The sequence below is a fragment of the Oratosquilla oratoria genome, chromosome 5 (assembly GCF_046742065.1).
Source record: "Oratosquilla oratoria isolate Oo_2021 chromosome 5, ASM4674206v1, whole genome shotgun sequence".
NCBI classification, from domain to species: Eukaryota; Metazoa; Arthropoda; class Malacostraca; order Stomatopoda; family Squillidae; genus Oratosquilla; species Oratosquilla oratoria.
The window spans coordinates 15,530,875-15,557,006 of record NC_134781.1 but is presented as its reverse complement, the minus strand read 5'-3'; the positions used below and the strand labels follow the sequence as shown (position 1 = coordinate 15,557,006).

At 43.3% G+C, this 26,132-nt stretch overlaps 1 long non-coding RNA gene across 1 annotated transcript in view; it reads right to left on the bottom strand.

Moving 5' to 3' along the window:
* The window catches only part of LOC143025205 (uncharacterized), a 64,006-nt gene extending 42,079 nt beyond the window's left edge, over positions 1–21,927 (bottom strand). The window contains exons 1-2 of the long non-coding RNA XR_012966367.1: positions 21,797–21,927; positions 2,997–3,024 (exon numbers count right to left, since the gene is read on the bottom strand). This is a non-coding gene — a long non-coding RNA (uncharacterized LOC143025205). The remainder of the gene's footprint in view (positions 1–2,996; positions 3,025–21,796) is intronic.
* Positions 21,928–26,132: the final 4,205 nt, after the last annotated feature.

The window sequence follows — 26,132 nt, the reverse complement described above, 5'->3', positions numbered from 1 at the left end:
TACATATGCATATACATGTATTTATACATATGCATATACATGTATTTATACATACATATGCATATACATGTATCTATACATACATATGCATATACATGTATATATACATATGCATATACATGTATCTATACATACATATGCATATACATCTATACATACATATGCATATACATATATTTATACATACACATACATATGCATATATATACATATATGCATATATGCATATATATACATATGCATACATATACATATACATGTATATATATATATATATATATTATATATATACATATGCATATGTATATATACATAAGCATATGTATACATATGCATACATATGTATATATATATATATACATATGCATATATATACATATGCATATATATACATATGCATACATATGTATATATATATACATATGCATATATATATACATATATGCATATATATATACATATATATATATACATATATGCATATATATACATATATACATATATATATACATATATGCATATATATACATATGCATATATATACATATATGCATATATATATACATATATACATATATATACATATATATATATACATATATATACATATACATATATATACATACATATATACATATATATACATACATATGCATATATATGCATATATATATACATATGCATATATATATATGTATATACCTATGCATATATATACCTATGCATATATATACCTATGCATATATATATACCTATGCATATATATACATATATATATACATATATATATATATATATATATATATACATATGCATGTATATACCTATGCATATATATACATATGCATATATATACATATGCATATATATACATATGCATATATATACATATTTGCATATATATACATATGCATATATATACATATGCATATATATACATATGGATATATATACATATGCATATATATACATATGCATATATATACATAAATATGCATATATATGCATATATACATATTCGACTCTAGACCATTTGCAGGCGATGAACCAACTAATCAAGAAAACGACAGAACACAATATACCTTTTTTGTTTAGTTTTTGTGGATTACAAGAAGGCCTTTGACAATGTAGAATAAATATTAATAGTAAAACTCACTTCGCAAGCAGGGTGCAAACAAACGGATCGTAAGGGTTCTAGAAAAGATATATGCGAAAGGTACGGCTGTAATTCGACTACATAAAGATACAAAAAAAAATCAAGATCGAGAAAGTAGCACGGCAAGGCGATACAATTTCACCCAAATTATTTACAGCTTGCTTGGAAGACATTTTCAGAAGGTTGATTTGGGAAGGAAAAGGTTTGAAGATTAATGGCAAATATCTAACGTCCTACGATTTATGATGACATTATGGTTATTGAAAGAGCCGAAGACTTCAAGATGTGGTGAGTGATCTGAACAAGGAAAGCCTCACAGCAGGTTTAAAAATGAATAAGAGTAAAACCAATGCAACGTTCCAGACGAAAGTTCAAAGTAAATAGATTATAATAGATGGTTAGGATATTCAAGAAGTTGAAGAGTATAATTATTTAGGCCAGTTGGCGAAAGTGACCCAATATCATGATAAATAAAAATACGTATTACAATTGGTTGGAAACTGTTTGCTATAATATAATCATGAGAGGCTCACTACCTTTATGTTTGAAACTAAGTTTACAACCAATGCTTTCTGTCAACAATAACCTATGGATGTGAGAGTTGGAAACCGACGAAAGTGATGGAGACAGAACTAAGGACATAACTGAGGAAAATGGAGAGATCGATGATGGGAATAACGCTGAGACCGAAAGAGAGCAAGTTGAGTGAGAGAGCAGACTCGAGTGAAAGATATTGTGGAGGCGGTAAAAGAGAGGAAGTTGAATTGGGCAGGTAGCGCGAACTCCTGATGAGCGATGGAGCAACCTTCTTTAACACCCAATAGTTTCAGTGCTCACTAACTACACTAAGCTAATCCTAAGCTTCCATCTTCAACCCATATATACATGATGATTAGGTTTAATGTCGTGAACTCCCTCTATCAGGAGGCTTGGACGTTGCCCCTTACAGAGACAGGACTCGAACCGCCGTCACATGTAGCGACGCTCTAACCCGTTCGGCCAGCGAGCATATCTCCATTTCTCCCCCCGATTCTGCAACTTCTTTACTTAAACCCTTCCTTTTTGCAACATTCCTGTTGTCATTCTTTATATTGGCCCATACCATCTCCATATATGGCTATCGATATACTATGCCAGGAAACAACCTTGCTAACCAATAAATCAAGGTTTAGGTCCCTTAATGTCGACCAATGTTAAATGTGACCCGCACGTAGATAAAAAAGGATGATGGCCGTGTTTGTACCACCCTATGGTGACCTGGGAGAAATCCCACAGGGTATCGAGTGTTAACGGTTAATGTAACCCGTGCCCAGTCATCCACGAGGTGACAAACGAGACGACACGCTACTATCGGGGCCCATAATGATGATGATGATGCTGATGATGGTAGTGACAAAATCGTTACCGTAACTTAACACTCGTTATCCAGTGAAAAATAAATTAGGAATAGGCTCCTTAGTATAATGAACATAAACACACACACACACACACACGTGTATATAAATTAAGATCACACACTTTTGCTGTGTTAATGGTTTGTGTCGTTGCTTCCTATGTTTGAAATACCGAGTAAATGTCACTTTCCCGGAGTAAAAAATGTCATTGAAAAAACTGCTGCTCTTCCCTTTATCGTGTGTCTGTGTGTGTGTGTGTGTGTGTGTGTGTGTGTGTGTGTGTGTGTGTGTGTGTGTGTGTGTGAGAGAGAGAGAGAGAGAGAGAGAGAGAGAGAGAGAGAGAGAGAGAGAGAGAGAGAGAGAGAGAGAGAGAGAGATTTACACATCAGTTCCTCGTACCCGAGGAGTACACACGACTCACAAATGTACATAATAAGTGTACTTACCGAGATTCTTCCGCCATTCTTCAGGGTCCTGCAACAATAAAGATGTTCTATTTACACAAATGAATATCCCATTTATGCAACAATAAAGATACTCTGTTTATACAACTGGCTCAAACTCGTCACTTTATATTTTCAGTATGTCGCGGTAAAATTACACACACGGCAAACGTCATCTACAAAATTACTAATGACGTTGTGCTATTATGCATATATACAACATGTATGATGTACCACAGTTCTGACACACTCTGAAGCATACGCGTACATAAATATCAATGTGTACATGTATACACACGTACGTAAACGGTACATGCGCACACGCACATCAAATCTGGTCGTATGTTCCATACTATAGCAACTTGCCCAAGATACAAAATAAAATTTCCCCCAAATTTTGTCATATTGGAACCAAAGACAACGCAACCCTTATACCACAAGTACACATAGTTACAGAACAATATACATAATCATAGACACACAAAATTACATGTATAATTACATATTGTGCACATGTCTAATCCTGCAGCAAATCCCCATAATACTGATTACTTCTACTTTCACTGCAAATTTTTTCGTTCAGCGTCGTTGCAAGGTTCAACCTGCAGACGATGATTTTTGGAATCTGGACGAACCAATACTGTAATGGAAGGGGGGTTGCTGCTACTAGTATATAGGGTGAGGGAGAAGAGGAAGGAGAAGGGGAGGGAGAAGGGAAGGGAGAAGGGGAGGAGAAAGACCAGGGAGGGGAGGGAGGGGGAGTGGGGGAGGGAGGGGGAGTGGGGGAGGGAGGGAGGGGGAGGGGGAGGGGGGAGGGGGGGGAGCGGGGGAGGGGGAGAGGGAGCGGGGGAGGAAATAGGGGCATGACCGTGAATATGTGGGGGCGGACGGGGTAGCGTGGAAGAGGGAGACTACGAGAAAGGAGATTAATGCTCGTTTCACGTGTACAAACTTTTCGCCGTGCGCCGTCCTCGACACGACGTCGCACTCTCAAATAACCATGAGTGTCTAAGGACGCTTTCACATGATGGTGGTCGTAACGTGTGAAAGCGTTCACAGACATCCACTGTTATTTGAGAGTACGACGTCGTGTCGTGGACGGCGCACGGCGAAAAGTCGATACGCGCGAAACGAGCCAGATGGGAGGAGGTAGGAGGGAGGAGAGAGGTACAGCCAGATGACTTTAATCAGTTGAGATTCGTCCCTGATTACGGGATCATCAGATTGGGCTATTTTCCACCAACCTCCAATTAGTCGGCGATACCGCCCTCCATCACTTTTTCCCGCCGTACAATCACTACGGCAAACAATTTTGTTTTCTCAACAACAAAAAATACATAGAACGTCATTTGATATGCTGGAGGAAAAATATTTTCCTCCAGCATATCGGAGTCCTTCCTCCAAAGCTGCTGGCTGCAAATCTGATCCAACAGTCTGAGGAAAAATAGCCTAGTGAGATAACGCCTTTAGTCCCACCATACGCACTAGTTGGCCAATCCGTTTTCCATTTCTCTCTCTCTCTCTCTCTCTCTCTCTCTCTCTCTCTTTCTCTCTCTCCCCCTCTCTCTCACTTTCTCTCTTTCTGTGTCTGTGTATTAAACGCTTAACGCACACTAAAACGTACGTGTGTGTGTAGGTGTAGGTGTAGGTGTAGGTGTGTGTGTGTGTGTGTGTGTGTGTGTGTGTGTGTGTGTGTGTGTGTGTGTGTGTGTGTGTGTGTGTGTGTGTGTGTGTGTGTTTGTACACGCTCACTCAAGCTCACAATAGCTGAACAGCTTGTGGAAGGGGTTTGCCTGCGTCCTGGCGACGAGGCCTCCACGAAGATTCCTGCTTCAACCAATGTGTTCCGCTGTCAAACGTTCTCTCTCTCTCTTTCTGTCACTCTCTCTCTCTCTCTCACCCTCTCCCTTTCTATTTCTCTTTCTTTCTCTTTCTCTGTCTCTCTGTCTATGTCTCTCTCTTCCTCTCTCTCTACATCGCGAAGTCGTTTATGTAAACGTGTATTTAGGAAAATGTAAACACACGCGTGGAATTGCACACAAACACACACAATGGAATAAAATTCACAAACAAATGTCCATTATTCTTTCAAGTACCGATCCTGAGATCCAACGGAGCCACAATCGGGAAACTTTATAGAAGACCACCAAGTACAGCGGTGCAAAGAGGCCTAGTACCGTGCGCGCGCTCACCCTAACATGTAACAGAGGATCTACATTCGTGGTGCCCCGTCTCCTCTTCCATGGAGAAACTTCGGTTTTAAATTTGTTTACGAAGGCTGTCATTCAAGGTAAATTTGGCTGATGGAACCAAGAGACGCGGTGTGTGTGTGTGTGTGTGTGTGTGTGTGTGTGTGTGTGTGTGTGTGTGTGTGTGTGTGTGTGTGTGTGTGTGTGTGCGCGCGTGTGTGTGTGTGTGATTCACCTTGGTCTTTGGATCACGTGTTGGACTCGTGATCGACAGCTATTTCCCTCACGGAAGTGAGTTCAGAGCTCGTATGACCGATCTATGGGTAATGCTGTGACCTTACACGTACACGCACCCCCAACTCCCAGCCCACGAGTTGGAGTAACTACTCGAAGCGCAGCGATACTGAAATTATTTCAGCCCTGGGTAGGATTCGAACCCAGACCGCCGTAGTAACAGTCGTGTGTGTGTGTGTGTGTGTGTGTGTGTGTGTGTGTGTGTGTGTGTGTGTGTGTGTGTGTGTGCGCGCGCGCGACGTATCACTTATGGTTTTCTGTTCATTTTATGATTTTTTAATAATGCCGTGACATTCCATTTGTCGCCGGTCAATTTTATTTAACAGAGGGATCGCAGTGAAACGGGAGTAATCTTATACAAGCTCTACTTATTACAAACAAAAACTGATCCAAATGTTTGTTCCCGATTTTTTTTTTCTTCCGATTTTATGTGTAATTGTTTATAACCCAAACACTCCTCTTTGCCTTGTGCAGGTCAGGGAGACCTGCCCCAACTGTGCAGGTCAGGAAGACCTGCCCCAACTATGCAGTCCTTTACTTTTCCCCCTGGCCAATGTGCAGGTCAACACACACCCTTCGCCTCCCTCTGTGCAGGTCACGATTCCAGTCACCCTGTTCCAGGCTATGCAGGAGGTCCCCAGCCTCATCTGCCTGTGCGCAGGCCGTGCAGGCCCATTCCGCCGAGCAAACACAGCGAGGGCCTTGCTGAATGGCCCCCGCTTTGCAGGCCACACCACCCCCCCCGTCTCCGTCCTTTCATCCTTCCTCTCTTATCTCCTCCTCCGTGTTTACCTCTATCTCCCATTCTCCCCCTCCCTCTTCATGCCTCCACTTCACCATTATTTCTCTTTGTCAGACTTGGCAAGGGCAGGTATCTCTTCCCGGCGATCTACCTCACGGCTCCCTCACGGCTCCCTTACGCCCTCACGCCCTCACTCTCCCCCGCCGTTTGTATAAAATCCTTTCTCCGTTCTACTCTCCCCCCCATGGCTCCGAACTCCTCCGTACTCTCCTCATTACTCCTTTCCTACCCCCCCCTCTCTCTCTCTCTCTCGCATCAGTTTCACCATCTATGTTTTCCTTGACTAGGAATCCCATTCTCTTTCCCATATTCCTTTCGCTGCAATCCTTCTTGATTTCTTCTCCGTACTTCCTTCGGGGTTCCCAGTGGTTAAGACCGGTCTCTGTAGGACCATCTACACATTCCCTCCACTCTGTGCTCTCTCTCTCTCTCTCTCTCTCTCACACACACACACACACGCACACACACACACTCGGTGGCGCGCTTGGTAGAGCGATGAACTACGAGCATGGTGGTGCGCGTAGTGCTTGGTTCGAATCCTGCCCAGGGCCGAAATTATTTCGGTACAGCTGCGCTTCGGGTCGTTACTCTGACTCTCGTGGGCGGGGAGTTGGGTGTGTGTGTGTGTGTAAGGTCATAGCATTACCCATAGATCGGACCTACGAGCTCTGAGCTCTCTTCCAGGAGGGAAATAGCTGTCGATCACGAGTCCAACACGTGATCCAAAGACCAAGTGAATACACACGAGGATCACCCAGGACGCTACCCGTGTAGAATAGTCATCGGATGTCTGTACAAGTCCGACACCTCTTGATTTCTGGGAATACAATCGAATTCGACTTAGTAGATGCATATTTGAAGACGCGATCGACACTGTGACCCTTCCCTTTCTCTTCCCCTTCATACTGTCTTCGTTAAAAAAGTCCACCTGGCTTGTCCTTTCGACATTTTTTTTTTAAGAATTGGAGAACAGGAGACTCCACGGAGATTTTGCTCTTGTTTTGGAGTACTTGAACGTACTCCTCGAGTCCGCTGCATGTCCTTGCACCTGGTCAATTTATTGTATAAATACACAGTTTGCTGCAGATTAATTTGTACATTAGTTAAGTGCTTTTTGACGTCGATTGTACATCACGACTGACATGATCAACACTCCCTTCAATGTGACCTATACTCATCAAAACTCACCATCTCACACCCCACGAAGTGGCAAGTGAAACACCCCTGGTAGACTCGCCCTGTCAGTTGCAACAAGCCGCAGAGTTTTTTAGGCCGATGTGTGGTTCGCCTCCCCGCCTGGCCAAGACTGTAGGGAAACAGCGCAAGAAGCACGGACCAGGTCCCAGGGATCGATCTCACGATCACTTGCTCGTTAGTTCGACACGGTATCCACCGGGCTACCTCGCGGCCCTATGTTTTATACTATCACTCGAACCTTGATGTATCAAAATTTTCTAAGAATAAGATAGTCTTATCTATGGTTGAATAAGTTGTCTAGCGTCAACTATAAATATTCCCCGATTGACTAGATTTTTTTTTAATTACATTGGTTAAATATTCAAATACTATTTTATCTTCAGGTAATACAGCAAGAAAAACAATGTCCGACATTCTACATAAAATCTGTAAAGTACATCTTCCTCAAGAAGGTAACCTGGCACACACCAACATACAGAAAAGGGGGGAAGGAAATGTAGATCATATCTGGGTGTAAATAAACAAGGGAAGTGCATCTGCAAAAAAAAAAAAAAAATAAATAAATAAATAAATAAATAAATAAATAAAATAAAAAGGGGGGGGGTTCCTGGTTAAGGTTGTTAAGTCTTCCTGCTCTTCCTTTTTCACAACCTTTCAACGTCATATAATTTTTTACTAATTTGAGTTGGGGTCCCACATTCTGATGCGGTTAGAAACGCAAGCTGGAGAGTAGTTTCCCGTTTTCTTTGCCGTTTTAATTTTTTTGTACCATTTTTACTAGATTCCTCCAGAAATATACTAAATCATAATTACATACATATACTAAAAGGCCTTTACCCTTTAAAGGGAGCGGCTGAGCCAATGCATACAACGTTCCCATAAAAAAAAAAAAAAATCCATTCGTTGCTCCATTTTAACACATCTTACATGAGGGGCCACCTCTCTCCCTGTCACACAATCCTGGTAGAAGGCGAAGAAGCAGTAAAACAACATTTAATTACGAAATTTCATGTTCAACTTCAAAACGCCGTAGGAGTAGCGTGAAATACCGCGTAGTTCAGCTTGCATGGTCCCCTGCAGGACCGGCCTATCCCCCTGGCTTAATTCGGGTTTTTTTTTCTCAAAGGTTGTGCGTGTGTGTGTGTGTGTGTGTGTGTGTGTGTGTGTGTGTGTGTGAGAGAGAGAGAGAGAGAGAGAGAGAGAGAGAGAGAGAGAGAGAGAGAGAATTGCTGCATCTGTAAATGTTATTGGTATGTTGGATATTGTATATGGCAATATCATGGGTTGTTTCCCTTAATCTCTCTCTCTCACACACAAACACACACACACACACGGTGACTCCAAGAATAATACAAAACACACGATTTACCATCACCCCTTCCAGCCTCAACCAATCTTCCCCTTTCAGCTTTATTAATTTTGTGACGTCGATTCTTCCGAAACCTTCATCCCAGATCGACTCCCTTCAGAAATAGACTTTTTTCCACACCCAGTTCACTATTTGAGGGGGTTGCCAGTCGGAGTTAAACTTCAAGTTGTACATAAAGTACACCACATGTGTACTAACACGCTGCAAGGCCCATGTTTCTCGTTCTTAGTGTGAAAACATTTTCAAATATTTATGTAATCAATTTTGGGTTTATCATACTAAAACAAATTGTCTATTCTTCAATCACTACGTTCGGCAGCTGAATAAAAATGTCTGGTTATAGCGTTAATGGAATGAAGGTTGCTAACCCTAACCACTTCCCCTTACTCTCTCTCTCTCTCTCTCTCTCTCTCTCTCCACCACCTCCCCCTTCGAGTAGCTTAACTGGAAAAGCTACACTGATCACATTACCACGAAGGTCTACCTAACCTTGGTGTGTGTGAGCGAGTGTGTGTGTGTGTGTGTGTGTGTGTGTGTGTGTGTGTGTGTGTGTGTGTGTGTGTGTGTGTGTGTGTGTGTGTGTGTGTGTGTGTGTGTGTGTGTGTGTGTGTGTGTGTGTGAGCGCGCGCGTGTGTACATGAATTTCGTTAATCGCTGAATATAGTAAAGGGACGTAGGATTTAAGCCATTTACGGATGGAATTTCGTTCTTTGGGTTTTCTTTTGCCTCACGCAGTATTAACTGATCTCCCAGTGAAGTGAACTGCATTTATTCCATCACTGTGGGTTCAAAGAATGGAATATGTTCAATCATCCTTGACATTAGTTGAATGATGCAACTCCTCAATGCAATGCTTTCTCAGCCAATAATAATAATAATAATAATAATAATAATAATAATAATAACAATAATAATAATAATAATTCAACTCGCCGGTGGCAGGGTTCGAACTGTCATCACCTCGACCTTCGCCTAAGTAGCGACGATCTAACCCTATAATAATAATAATAATACAATAAAACAGCAATACTACTACTTATATTAATAACAATAAAACTAATAATAAAACAATACTATAATACTAATAAATTAATAAAATACAGGTTCAATTGATTTTGGTTTTATACACATTTTTTTCATAGCTCTAGAAGATTTTATTTCTTCTGCAAGGCCTAAATTTACCTAGATTAAACTAGCACGCACTAAACTCCTTCCTTCCCGAGAGGGTCAGTAACCAAACTAATCACGGGTTAATTACCAACCTCATTACCCGGTCAAGTTGTATTACCTACATATACGTCATTAGGGCTTAGGCATCCAGCCCTAATTGCCCATCGCCTCTCAACGGTTTCCCCTCATTAAATGTGCACTTCCTCTAATTACCCACCAACCTGTCTTAATTACTGACCTTCTACTCGTTAACTTTCCTCCTGCATTACCTTATTGTGGGGTTTCATGTGACGTCACAGGTCACGTGACCACTGTGGGGGTCGGCCATATTGGACGTTTGGCGCGAGTTACAAACACAGGGATAGTTAGAGACTGAGTTCGAGCTTATTAGAAAATGGGGATGTGTGTGGCTGTTGGCTGCATTAACATGCATTAATTTCTACATCTCTCATTTTATCGTTTCTTCCCTGAGACAGAGAAGGGAGAGATAATAATAATAATAATAATAATAATCATTATTATTATTATTCTATTTGGCATTGAATCAATATACATTAAGTGCAGATAATGAAACGAACACAGTTTGAAATAACAATCACAAATGCCGAGGATAACACAAAAAAAAACATGAAAGCTTATTTCCATTGTGGTCCTCAATAGACATTTTCTACACTAAGTTACAGACAACATACGTAGGGGTTAAGGGGATCAGAGACAGTCATGAATAATACCAATCAGTACACATATGACACATAAACATTATAGATTTGCTAATACTACTGAAATGGATTGCAGCTGTGAAGAGGGAAGGCTGGGAGCTAGCTAAGTACACCAGACTGCAGTGCCCATTTCATATCATCTTGGCATCTAGTTTCTAGGGCGACGTGGTTTGTCAAAAATGAACATTATTTAACAGTTATTCAAAATCATCTCCGAAAATGGACTTATATTCAAGTTATATTAGAGGGAACCTGGGTTACACATTCTATATTTTACTGGTAACTTAAAAACCTGTTTGAAATGTTATGAAATTGTGTAATTTATTCACTATTATTTTATGTTTACTGTTTGGAGAGAGATTTATCAACATCAAATTAACTGTTCAGCTATGTATGTGTCCAGAGATGTAGGTTGTACTGATACATGTATTTATAAATTCTATAGAATCTAATGTCTCACTTGACACACAATTCAGGTGAAGTTAGTTTAGATTAGGTTAGGTTACATTCGGCTACATTTGGCCAAGTTGTTTTAGATTATGTGACATTACGATATTCAAGTACATTATATTACATTTACTAATATTCAAGTTTTTATGCTCTACTAACTTTACTGTTTTATAAAACCTAGAGATAAGTTGTGTATAAGGTTGGGTCAGGCTAGGATATGTAATTTCCTGCTACGAACTATCTCGCCTGTTTATGCTTTTACTAATTATCCAGTTTGTTGCCAGGCTATCACTCTGTGGCCTTTGGTCATGGCAAGATTGAAAGCATAGGTAGGTGATGTGTCCTACATCCTACAGTGGTGAGAGCACCACCATCTTGACAGTCCTCCCGATCCTATTTTTCTATAAATTGGACATTACTACCTTATGCGGTATCCCAGAAGTTCCAATTCCTCATCCAAGCGCCTCTCGTTTTCATTTTTTGTTAACTAAAGCCACTACTTCAGCCGGAATGGCTTATGTACAGAACAAAATGTCTACGTGAACCTTCTCCAATGCCTTGTTGGTGGGTGCCTATGTATGGTACTTCCTTTTTATACATCCAATAATCTGGTTTTACTAGCATCTTGTTGCCTCACTATTCTCAATCACGATGAAACAATTGTTAGCTATACTTAGCTATGGCCACTAAGATAAACTAAACGTAATGTAAATACTAATGATGCGGAGAAAGTTATCCGTCCAACATGGCGAACTAACAAGCCGCGGTTGATAAAGTCACATGGATGAAACCCTTCAATTTCTCTAATTTCATGTTCATACAAGAGGAACAGGAATATAAAACTAGTTTGAAGGAACCTATCTACCTACTTACAATATTTACATACTACTTTTGCAATATGCAGGAAATGTTTAAAATATCCCTTTCTCCATATACACAAAATAACCACTTTATATTATATTCTTTTTCCTAATTATTAATTACGGCGTCGCTGAGCCGGCGAGAACAAGACGACTCCTCCGGCCGCCGAGCCAAAACGCGCGCGCTAAAGAAATCAATAAATTTGAATTATATAAACAACAAACAACAACCCAAAGATAGCATATAATAAACACTGACTACAAAATTAACAACAGCAAAAGATCCTCAAAAATCTAAAGATAAAACACAAGGAAAAAGTGTGTGTGAAGGGAAAACATATCTGAAAAATCTGGCAAGAACGCAAAGCAACCAATATGGCGTCGGCGTCACGAGATCGGTGAGGATTAGGAACACCCTGAGCCTAAATATTAACATGGCGTCCGACCTGCTTGTACCGTCAGGTTGGTGAGGGTTAGGGATACATTAAACCTTTGAGGTTTTTACGCATATCTTGCCTTCATCCGCGGGGATCGGAAGGAGATGGGAGCAGGGTAGGTAAATAATGCCGAAAAAAAAAACAGAGAAATGATAGCGTGAGTGAGAAAAAGCAAAGTGTGGGAAGGGAGAAGACGGGAATTTGAAGAAAGCCATGACTGAACGAGGTCCACTAATTCTGGGGGCGTGTCGTCACCTGAAACGAGGGGAATAGAGGGTTGGCGACCGCAGTGGGACGGCAAGGGGGAGGGGAGAAGTGGGAAGGGGAAACTGGCTTAGAGTTGCCAACGAGAAATAAAAAGGATAGGAAGAGAGACGGACACGGAATACTCTGGGGTCGGAAAACGGAGGGGAAGGGTGTGAGCCATGGAGTGAGAGGGTTGATGAGGGCAGGGACGCGGGATAGCTGAAGAGTACAAAGTGTCTACGACCCGAACGGGCGTAGGAGGTTGATACAAGCGGAGGACTGCGACCAAATCATAACGAACATTATTTTTTATATGACAAGAGCGTCACCATGTGGGTACAGTGGAATGAAAGTATAAAATATGAAAAGAATAGTACTGCGGAAACATATGAATACAAGCACGCCAAAGGAAAGATGGAGGTACTATTTTAAGATCATGTGGCCCACTACACTAAACTTTATCATTTTACACCATCTCGAGATTTCTTCAGCCAACGTCTATCCCTCAGCCTTTGAGGAATGGACTTCAAACTAGCTATTTTTGCCGCCAGGTGATTTTATTCAGCTATGTGGGGGGTGGGAAGAAAGCAAGTTCCACCATGAGATATTTCGTTATGACCCTGAACAAGGAATTCCTTAAGTGACCTGAGTGTGTGTGTGTGTGTGTGTGTATTTACCTAGTTGTATTATACGGGAAGGGAGCTATGCTCGTAGTGACCCGTATTTGTATCTTTCAGCATCAAGTTTTTTATAAAAATCTTGAATAGTGTTTGCACACACTGTCTCTTTGTCTAATTTGTTCCAGGTATCTATCACTCTGTGTGGGAAGCTATTCATTTTCAGATCTCGTCTGTAATTATCCTTTTTGAGTTTCTTTTCGTGTCCTCTTGTTTTTCCATTGTGTGTGTGTGTGTGTGTGTGTGTGTGTGTGTGTGTGAATGTGAGCAAGGGGACACTGGCAGTGGTGACACGCGATAACAATATCGGCCTTGTAAGGGTTACTAAATCTATTCAATTTTTTAACCACTGTTGGTAAACCGGTTCTTGAATATTTCCATTCCATTTCGAATGTTTGCTATCGGTCGGAGCTACAGCACTTCAGCCTGTATTACCATCACTTGGGTTCGAATCCTGCACTCCCCTTAGGTTATCAGCAGCGGCCAATCGCGAGCCAAGGTGTCACCTTTGCCCTGTGTGATAGGATTGCCGTTCGAACGCTCATCCAATCGTGCGAATCACGAAACGGAAGCGACAATAATACATAAAAAATAATAACAATTAAGATAATATTAAAATAAAGTAAATGCAAAATAAATGTTTGCTTTCTTCCTATATATTACGCCCACAGAAACAAGATGAAGACTGCAAATTTGTACAAATGTATGTATCAAAATTTTACAACTCAACCAAAGCTAAAAGAACAAAGATGCAATCATTTACTCCGTGGGAAATAAAACAAACTAAAAGTGACAAAAATGTGGACTACAGGAATGATGATGATTATAATAATAATTATAATAATAATAATAATAAGTTAATCAATCACTAATAAAAATAATCCACTCCCACATTATGACGTAGTCCTATGGTCCCTACATCACCAAAGGAAAAAGAAAACATCGAAATAATTCAGAGCACATCAGCCAAAATGAGCGTCTGAACTTCAGGTGGCAACCGAGTCTGATATAATGAGCGGCCACCATTTTCTCTGCGCATTGGCGTCAAAGTCAATGGCGCCCGCGGCTGTTACAATCCGCCATGACGCCCCCCCACCCACCCCCAGTCACGTGCCGCCCCCCCTCCCCACCCCTGGACGTAACAAATGTGCATCACCATTCTCAATCACTTCAATTTGGTGATATACATTTTGTCATGGAGGTGCCTTTTATTAACAGGTCCCTATCATTATTAAAACGATCAAAGCACCAGCTTTTTCTTCAATCAGATAAAATAGGAGATTTGGCTCCCAATGTCTGTTTAGCAAGGGACAGTTCTTTTGCGCTGCCTTACCCTATACCCACTCACCCGCCTCGTTCCTTGACCTCCCCCCCCCCGTTTCCCTACCAGCACCACATCAATTTCCTTCTCCATATCTTGCCCCTATCTACCCTACCTGTATCCTCGTTCCTCGTTCTATTTCCCGGTCACTCTTTTCTCTTAGCCCCCCACACAAACACAAACACACACTACGGGTCACTACGAGCATAGCTCTCTTCCCGTAAAACACACACACACACACACACACTACGGGTCATTACGAGCATAGCTCTCTTCCCGTAAAATACAACTAGGTAAATACACACACACACACACACACACACGAATTTATCCCCCACCTCCCCCTCTCACCCTCACCCGCCCGCGGACAACTGCATTCACACAAAAAAGGATTACACATGGATCCCAGTCCCGCGCTGAGGGCTTAACATTTCAGTGTACTCTAGACCTGGAGAGCCCCACTTTTCCCTCTTAACCCCCTAACCCTCATTCAACTCCCCCGCTCCCCTTGTCCCTTCCACCTAAACACCTCCCACAAAGCTCGCGTAAACGGGAGTTAACCAACTTAACCTAGACATACTCTAAACGACGTGATCTTCACGCTAGACAAGCTCAGGTAATGCAAACAAAACCCAAGATGCAAATCTGCTACGGATGGAGTGGTGAGCAGTGAGAGCTTAGACAACAACCCGTTTGATAAGAACGGAGAGAGAGAGGAAAAACAAAAACAAACAAAAAAACGAGATATTATGAGATTAACTCAATCCTGAGACACGGTTACCCAAAGATAAACAAACAGATACACATATGTTGAGACATTGTGACAGGTTTGACGAAGGAGGAAGAAGGAAGGAGGAAGTTTATTCCTGACCGGTTTCGCTTACAGCTTCTTCAGAGGAGGAATTTGTAAGCGAATCCGGTCAGGAATAAACTCGGCCCTAGACCCGTGTCTTTCTCTTCTTCCTTCCTCAGATACACATATTTATGCATACAAACACGGCTTCCGTCCGAACCCGGCAGGTGAGACCTTTTCGTCGGGAAATTTGTGTGTGTGTGTGTGTGGGGGGGATTCCGACCTTGTTCCCCCAAACCCAAAGGGCAATTACAAGACACCCATGATTAAAGTAACCCCCCCCCCTACTCCTGGCTCATCCTCCCAAATTCCTTAGCCTTACTGGACATCGAACTATAATTCTACCCCCCACCCCCCAAGCGGGTGATGGGTGGGTGAAAGAAGACATTGAGAACGAACGGAGATGTAAAAGAGATAATGTGAGGAGTGAAGAGAGAGAGAGAGAGAGAGAGAGAGAGAGAGAGAGAGAGAGAGAGAGAGAGAGAGAGAGAGAGAGAGAGAGAGAGAGAGAGAGAGTGGGTGAAGAAGACCAACAAAAATACAGGAGGTGAGGAAGAAATTACATACTGTATAGTCAACCTAAAGGTAATCCTTTGGCCTCGCATTCCCTTCCCTTAGTTGTAGGTTTGAATCCCGCACTCTTTTTCCGATTCACAGTAGTGACTGTTTGCCACCTGTCCTAGCAGTTCCAAAAGAGCACAGGGGCAAAGGTGACGACTTCGGCCAAAGATGCTCAGCGCCTCCTGGCGTAGGCTCCAACGTGAACCAGGCCAGCGAAGTTAACTGACGTACAAATAATAAATTCCCTCTAAGGCTCCTTTCACACGTATCGACTTTTCGCCGTGCGCCGTCCACGACACGACGTCGTGCTCTCATATGTGTAAAACGAACCTTACAACACGACTCTCCTTCCGGGCCGAGTACGGTTATTGCACTGGGGGCTTATGGAAAGAAGAAAAATTGATTTTGCCTCTAACCTAGACACCACACATGGTGCTCTTCACAAAATTTTAACCCATTCAACTCATGTCAGCCGCTTGTGGTGTAGATACGAAAAACCGGATATGGTAGGCCTCGCGCCGGCCCGTACATCCGAATATCATCTGATGCGGCTTGACCGCGCGAGGACTGACGTCATATTTTTCTGGTGTTTCATCAAACATTTTGGTGTTTTATGACTTTTTTTTTTTTTATTTGACCAAATGACAAGAATCTTGTCATCGGAGTTTAAAGGGTTAAGAAATATTCCGAGTTCCGTGGGCGTCTCCTCCACAACGGGTTGTCTATTGTGGAGGTCATCTTGTGAATGGAGTCAACACGATGGAACTTTGCCACATCTCAATATAACTGAGGTTGACGTTTACAAATTATACTGGTAACTAGCATTGACGGTTTCAATCCAGTGTTCGTTCTATGAGACTGATTTCAGTCATACCTACGGTGTCACATAGTTACCCGAGGACACCTCCAGTAACTGCACAGAAGTCATCAAAGTCGTGTGTACCCCAGTGGGACAAACGCAAATCATACGCTCCGGTTGATGAACTTGAAACGACGTACAACGAGAAACACCAAGTGTGTTTCAACCTCACAAACACTATACGCTCATCAAGGGAACTAAACACGTATTGACTGGGTGTAGTCGGCTAGAAATACCTAAAACTACTCCTCCCTCAAGGTAAAACCTCATTGCAGTACACGAACAATAAACAAGTATAGCCTCACATCGCCTAGAGAGCCACTATATCCACCGCAAGCCTCTTGAGTTTATGCCAATGCAAAAAGGTTTTGTTCCTATAGATGGAAAGAATGTTCAGGTTCACCCCAGGCCTGGTTCGACGTGTTTGTGCCTTGTCTGCAAACCCACCGAAGTCAGAAGTTCTGTGCCTGTGCCACACAAGTGCCTGTGCCACACAATCGCCTGTGCCACACAAGGGACCGTGCCATGCCCTTGCCCACTACGAAGCCTACCGAGGAGAAACTAAACCAATTGGTAATCAAACTGAGGTGTGTGTGTGTGGGGGGGGGAGGCATACTGTTACAAATTATACATTTCTATATAATGTAAGGAATCTGAAAAAAAATCTTCACTCTGTCCTGGCAGAAGAAATATAAGAATTATGGTCAACTTTGTAATAAAGCAAAGGGTTTCTCTTCATTTTATCATCATTTTTTATTATCATTATTATTATCAATACCATTATTATCATTACCATTATTATCATTATTATTATCAATACCATTATTATCATTACCATTATTATCATTACCATTATTATCATTATTAATATCATTAATTATTATCACTTTTTGGCGGTGTGGGATTTGGAAGAAAAATGAAGAGGAATCACACGAATGTTGAGAATTCACGAAAGGGGAGAATGGAGTGAAATAGGCTGAGAACCACTGAACTAAACAGCAGAACACCATAGGTCGTGCGGAGTTGGCCTAGGCGGCAGCTTTCTGACTTAAGGCATGTCTGAACACACTATACCAGTAATTCATTTGATTCATGAACTGTGGAAAGAAACCTATTTATGTGACCCAAATGCTATTTTGTTGTTGGCTTATGGGAGATATACGTTCTCAGTATAGAAAAAAACCCCGCTGTATCACAATAGCACCACAACTGCTACGTAAATTGCCAAATTTTTAATACGAACATCGCGACCAAACTAAGCAAATGTCATGCTCGTGTACAAATTTCATGATGTACTGGCTTCACACTCGTCCCTCTTAATCTTATCTCCTTAATGCGGGGCCGTCTCCCTGGCATTTCCCTGACCAACAAGTCCCAATTACTTCGCCGAGCGAGTAATTAGATCAAAATTAAAATTAACGTAGGATAATGCACGCGGACACTTGCATGGGGCATGGGGTGGCGGAGAAGGCAATGTTGCGCGTGCGCGCGCGCGCGCACACACTTTTGCATCTGCTTCCTTCATCACCACCATACCAGGCCAAGTAGCAGACACTGCGAGCGGTCGCGGGGACGCGCGCACGCACACAACCATGGAAATGAAAACGCGCGCACACACGAAATATACGCGTAGGTCCAGGCGCCATCTTGAAAATTCCCGTGACGTCAACACTTTGTTTCTGTTTTCTGTTGGTCTTTCGTGCAGCGGTAACTTCATTGTTTTTGCTTGGGGACGGGAGGGCAGAAGACGAGAGTGAGGGTGAGGATTGGAGGGGGGCGACGTCGTCGCCACCAGAGAACATGTGGAGGAGGAGGAGGAGGAGGAGGAGGAGGCTGTAAGAGTCCCTCTTGAGAGCGAGCGCCTGGTTCTCTCTAGTCTTTGGTGACATTTACATCTGTCTGGTGCTGGTCCTTGGAGGATATTTCAGGTCGGTCAGGCCCCAGGTTACCCTGGAGGGTGAGGTGGTGCGTAGAGGGGGTCTGTCTCTGTCTTCAAGAAGTCTTGGCGTCTCTGTTTTCAAGAAGTCTCGTGGTCTGTCTCTGTCTTCAAGGAGTCTCGGGGTCTGTCTCTGTCTTCAAGAAGTCTAGGGGTCTGTCTCTGTCTTCAAGAAGTCTCGGGGTCTGTCTCTGTCTTCAAGAAGTCTCGGGGTCTGTCTCTGTCTTCAAGAAGTCTCGGGGTCTGTCTCTGTTTTCAAGAAGTCTCGGGGTCTGTCTCTGTCTTCAAGAAGTCTCGGGGTCTGTCTCTGTCTTCAAGAAGTCTCGGCGTCTGTCTCTGTCTTCAAGAAGTCTCGGCGTCTGTCTCTGTCTTCAAGAAGTCTCGGGGTCTGTCTGTCTTCAAGAAGTCTCGGGATCTGTCTCTGTCTTCAAGAAGTCTCGGGGTCTGTCTCTGTCTTCAAGAAGTCTTGGCGTCTGTCTCCGTCTTCAAGAAGTCTTGGGGTCTGCCTCATCTTTAAGGAGTCTCGACTTCATCTTGTTGTCGTGGAAAACCCTGACGATTCTTTTTCCCCTTTATCAGTGTTAGGTTCTTTGTGAGACTTTATTGCCACAATGGTAGAAGCAATACTGAACATTCTATCTATATACCAACGGCTTCTTCCCCCTTATAAGGAGGGTAGCCAAGTCAAAGGCACTTGCCCATTCCCATCCACGACCTTTGTTCCCCTCTCGTCTTAGCTCCTCTTGGATGAAGGGTCATCCCTGTCCCTGGCCACTACCCGGGTCGGAAGCAATGCAGCAAGACACAGCACATCCACAGGAGGGCCGCTTCACTCGATATGTAATACTCAACACAGCTTGTGTTAAACTGAACTCAAGAGGTCGTAAAACAGTGTCGACTTCGATAACACACAAATTCGTTCTGGCTAACGCCACAACATGATCTCGTGAAGAGGGGGTTTCAAGTCTGCCTGGGGGGGGGTGAAGGGGGGTCCCTTGTTGGGTTTGAAGGACCCCAGTAGATCAGCACGCCCCTCCTTTTTTTATGAAATTACATAGTTTCTCTTTATATATATTTCTTCTTGTTATATCTTAACAGAAAACGAGTTGGGCTGACTTATAGTGTTATACTTCACACGTTGGTAACGGCAATATTTGTTCTTGGAATGGTTTTATTTTCGTGAAACAATGATTTTAGAGTAAATAACTTCACGCTCTCCTCGTATCCTACTCACGCGCCCCTGGGGGGACAAAGGAGAGTCCCCCCTCCCTAGTTTGAAGGATCTCCGCTATTCCTCGTCTCCTGAAAGCTTAGGCGTTACCAGCATTCGATGCGGTTGTTAACATTTCTGTCGAAGTCCTCGTCACTCCAATGGACCATCTTAAAGGAATGAACACACTGAGCTACCTTTGCTCCAATCTCCGATTAATCGGCGATACCGCTTTCCTCCAGCACTTTCTCCGTCTTAGAATCACTGTGACAAACTATTTTCTTTTCCCAATAGTTTACACAAAATGTCATTTGATATACTGGAAGTAAAATATAATCGTCCTCCAGCCTATCGGATTCCTCACCGAAAGTTCCTGATTACAAAATCTACTCCGACTGTCGAAGGAAAACTACCCTAGTGTGATACCCCATTCACACGGTAATATGGTCTACCTCGATCTCTACATTCCTTTTCATTACACTTGTTCCCCCCCCCACTGTGACTTCTCAATACCCATTAGAAGGTCCTGTTCACACTAGCGGTTGCAACCGCAGCGGTTCAATTACTATGTAACTCAAAGGAGTTCACACAGTTTTTCCTCGACTATGCGGTACCGCCGCGGTTTCCGCCCGGTTCAAACCGCTCCTGTGAACAGGGCCTTCGAACCTACAACACCAGACCGCCATTATTCGACGAGTTGGCTCCTTTCACACATATCGACTTTTCGCCGTACGCCGTCCACGACACGACGTCGTGTTCACAACCATGGGAGTCTATGGACTCTTTCAAATGTGGTCGAAGCCGTGACGTGTGAAAGCGTCTATAGACACCCTTAGTTATTTGAGAGCACGACGTCGTGTCGTGGGCGGTGTACGGCGAAAAGTCGGTGTGAAACGAGCCTAAATACCACTTAAAGATTACCGTTAAGGTATCCAGATCACTAAGTATCCCATTGTACCTCGCCCTCCATGAACACCCTCAAGGATTTCCTTCAAGAGGGCAGTCAAATACGTCTCACGCTATAATTCTCACAACGTCAATATGATTATTTAATCTATTTATTTATTATATATTTATTTTCTGTCGAGTACGTGATACGTTTCCCTATCTAGTATTTGGCTAACAGTTCGATTTTTTTTTCTTAAAAAAAAAAAAATAAAAAAAAAATAAAGGGTCAATGAATTTTAATTTTGTATCATAAAAACTTTGTAGGTAAAAAATTTTGCTCGTGACTGTATATTAGTCTAATAACCGGTCCATTTTTGACAGTGCTTTGCACTATACAAAGCGTAATAACAAAGAAGAACACAAATAAATACAAACGAACAAGAAATAGGAAAGGGAGAAGTACTCGCTCAAAATCGTGTACATACGAATATTCGTCTCCAATTACGGAAAAATGACACTGTTACGAAAGCAAATTAAAAAAAAATAATAATAAGAACACAAGAACATAAGAATGGAGGAGACTCCAAAAGACCATAAGGCCTACACTAGGCAGTTCCATGTCCATTAACCACCTGTCATCCCCATTCATAAAATTATCTCTCTTAAAAGAACTGGTTGTTTCAGTGCTCACTACTACATGGTTGCCGAGTCAACTCCATTCGTTAGCCAATCTAGAACGTTGGAATATTGTTAATCTTCACTCACCTTTTAACGTTACGACGAAACTCGCTGCCAAAACAACGTGAAGGCTTCAGAGTTCCTTGGACGCGGCTTGAGCATGGGGGGGAGAGAGAAGGAGAGAGAGGAGAGAAAAGGAAGAGGAGAGAGAAGAGAGGAGAGAGAAGAGAGGGAGAGAGAAGAGAGGGAAAGAGTGGAGAGAAGAGAGGGAGAGAGAAGAGAGGGAGAGAGTGGAGAGAAGAGAGGGAGAGAGTGGAGAGAAGAGAGGGAGAGAGAGGGAGAGAGTGGAGAGAAAGAGGAGAGAGAGGAGACATGAGAGATATGAGAGAGTACAGAGATGAGAGAGAAGAGATGAGAGAGAGAAGAGATGAGAGAGAGGAGAGGAGAGGAGAGAGAGGAGTGGAGAGAGAGAGAGAGAGAGAGAGAGAGAGAGAGAGAGAGAGAGAGAGAGAGAGAGAGAGAGAGAGAGAGAGAGAGAGAGAGAGAGAGAGAGAGAGAGAAAGAGGACAGAGAGAGATTTAGATTGTGACCTCTTGTGTCTGTCTGTGCACGTGTCTGTGTGCCTGTCTGTCCACGATATTTCAAATGGCTCTGCAATTCCCTTTCCAGCCAGTGACAGGCTCGCACGTTCTGTTCCACCAGACGATTTCTATTTTGGGGTCTTCATCCATCGAAACCCACTTCGCCCAGTCTCTGTCCTCCTTCACTTGAGTACAATTCATCTTGAGGCATCAGCCATTGGCTCCGTGGATACTGTGTCGAGTTCACGTGGTCGTGAGTTCGATCCCCGGGATCCACTGTGGACTATGACGACTTGGATCCAGAAGACCTGGCCGGGCGGGGAGGCGACCCAACATCGGCCAACTGACAGGGCTTTGACCTACCAGTGGTTTCCCAAGTGGGAAGTGGGATGGTGAGTTGAGTAGCAGGCAGAAAAAATGTGTGTGTGTGTGTGTGTGTGTGTGTGTGTGTGTGTGTGTGTGTGTGTGTGTGTGTGTGTGTGTGTGTGTGTGTGTGTGTGTGTGTGTGTGATGTGTTATTACCGATCTGTCGCAGCGGTGGCGTATTTGCGTGTCTTTGTTCTGGCCTTTCTACATACGATTATATTCAACTGAGGCGGCTGAAAACCTAATAATACCACGAGCCTCGAAAAAAATACTGAAAAACTCCGAAGTCGGTCGCCAAACTCTTCATCACTTGTGTGGTTGGCACCGACTCGGCCTGCTAACTGAGCAAGTCCCGAGTTCGGTCCATGCTGTGGACTACTGGGGCACTTGGGACTTGAACCCGTTCCCTTGGGATACGAGCTATAAGGCTCTCGTCCGGAAGAGTAATAGCTGTCGATCACAAGTCTAGCATGTGATTCAAGACCACGGAATCGGAAAGGGTTTTCCACCCATCGAGGCTGAATAAAATCAACTGCCGCATACTATAAAGTAACACCACCTGGCGGGGGGTTGAGTGAGTTTACTTGTATGTAACTGCCTGTCTGTACAGTACGATCATCATGATCGGTTGTGATCACCAGTGAAAGCGAAGGCATACGGTGACGTATACAGAACTGTTGTTACCAGACGATTCCATTCGCCAGACTGCTGGTCAGTCCCTCAAATGAAGGATCGTCCTAGTCACACATTCAAGATCTTCGTCAAATGTTGTGAGTTTGTAAAACAGCAATAAGACTTTGCTTGGAGTATTCTAGACTTCCCTAAGTCTACAATTCATCAATGTGTCTAATATTCGTATAGATTTAACTTCTTAGTTAGCCATTCAGGTTCTCAATATAAGACGCAAAAGTTATTTGATATTTGGAGACTCGAAAAATAACAGTTTGTAACCGAAGTCATTTCTGTTCAAACGAACTCGCTTTAAGTCGCGGAGTTTCTCAAACAGGAGTGTTCAGAAATCCCACCATGGAGTCGCAGAGCGGGTAATGCAACACGCTGTCATGGCTCGGTTATTCATAATTCATGATTACACAGTTCGTCTTAATCGAGATGTTAATCTTCGTTTTAATACTTTCCCCTGGCTAGTTGCGTCTCTCCGAATGTGGCGACGATTTGTATATCATAATATTTCTATCACCGTTTAGAAAAAGCGACAATATCCAATCTAATCCCGTATTCAGTGGTGCCCCGAATATACGTCAATGTACGGGGTCCAAAAAGCTTGAAACACTGATCTAAAGGCTCATCAATCCTTCAGCTGAGATTTATGAAGGAAATATATGGCACTATTCAGAACAAGATCCATTAAACGTGTACTTCATCATGATTTTTTCAGCATTAAGAGGGGGTCTACACGATTCGACAGACACGTATTTAAAGTGATGTGTGAACGTGTGAACGGGGTATTTGGGGTTTAACCAACGTGTCCGACAACCAAATACCCCGTTCGACGAATCGTTAGACCCTTCTTAAGTCTCCTGATCCAGGTACGACCAAGACAATATCGAGGCTCAATCCCTGCCTGTTGCTGATGACGCCAGGCTTATCATATTCACTGTACAGAGTGCTGCAATAGGACACTGGCAACCTTATCATGTTTGATTATGGCCAGCGCCTCCAACATACAGGCCGAAACCCGAACTACGGACGCAGCTTCCACACGAACTTTAAGTCCGGTATTCGACGTTTGTCCCACAAGTAAAGGTCTGGCGCTAAAACAAAATCAAAGCTGCAAAGTATGCCACTGCTGAAGGTTTGGGTCTACAGGGACAATCAGACGAGCGGGGGGCAGTTCCTCACAGAACGCTGTTTTAGCTTGAATAAAAAATATAAAGTTTGTCACTGGTTGGAGAAAGTTCCTCTGGGTCTTCCTTCACCATCTTCCGTGTGCGCGTACACACAACTGTCCTCAGGGCGAGAAAAGGTGTTATATATATATGTACTGTGTTAGTGTGTTACTCCTGTGTGCGTCCACAAGCGTGTGTCCGTGCGCGCACGCGCGTGCGCAGACAGATCACCGGTCCAAGGGGGTTGGTTACAATTGCTGCACGTGCTCGCTGACAAGGGTACCAGGAAGGAATGTCGGGGACAAGGCGCTACAAGAACCTTAAATATGCTCGCCTTGTCACGGTTCTGCCTCCAGCCTAAGCCCCCTTCCTAACCCCCCTAACCCCTCCTCCCATGCCCCCTATCCCCTCCCCCCCTACCCTCCTTCTCCCCTTCCCCTTCTCCCCCGTCACGCCTCCTTTCCTTAACCACTATTACACGGCTTCTGCCTGTTACCACCACGCCAACCACTTCCACCCAACACCAACCACGTCCCTAATACCACTAAACCCCTCTTTTGGTGCTGTGGCATGCTCTAAACATTTTGTTATGACTGACGGAAGACGGAGGGTTCCATTGTCCATCAGGCGGATTTCGTAGATGTCCAAATCCACAAAGTCCCGTTTTGTCTTGGATTCCGTATTTCTTGTTTCAATCCTCCCTTTTTGTATACTTTCTCTACCACCTCCCCAGCTCTCCGTCCTTTTGTTGCAAAATGCATTATACATACACTCTTACTTACTCTTTTTCTATTGGTTATCAGGACTTCAATCCCATCACCGCTTTTACTATGCCTCTTCAGACCGACCTGTTAAGTGTTATTTCCTTCCAATTTTGCCGGTCGGGGCTACTGCAGGCCGCATCATTGGCTACTCCATACACACATACATATAAATGCAAATACATATGCATAATATATTTGTATGGGTCGTAGAATCGACAAGAGATTTCAAGATATCGAGGTTGTTCATTGTATCCACGCAGTCCCAAGAAGGCCTATATCCTCCTGAGAGGCCTTCCTGGGAGGTCCGTCCGGTCTCCTGAGACGTACCTGTGATTACTGTCTTAGGGATTTTTTCCAACCCACAAGAGATCATTTTCCCCCTCGAAGTCTCGTCCATGTATAAAGAGTCTCTTTTCTTTCGTTGGGGTGTCAATTTTTATTACGTATGCAGAATTTTCTTAAGAATTTAAAAAGAGTGGAAGGAAGGAGGGAGAGACGGAGGACAGAAGAAAAGAGGGAAGACGTAAAGATACGAGAGGAGGACTGGAGATAAATAAACAGGAAGATTGAGAGAGGTCGTGAGGCACTAAGTAAGGGGATTCTATGAGCAATGCAGCGATTCCACCAACGTATGAAGGAAGGAAGACGAGGTGGACAGACAGTCGTGCAGATATCCAGAGAAAGACGAATGGAGAGATGGAATGAGATGAAGACTTGAGAATAAAAACCCACGAGAAGAGGAAGACAAAGGTGACCAGCGTGGCACAAAACGATTCTTCTGCATGAGGACGAGGACGGGGCCGGGGACGGGAACGGGGCCAGGGACGGGGATGAGGACGGGTATAAGGAGAGTACAGTTCGCGTG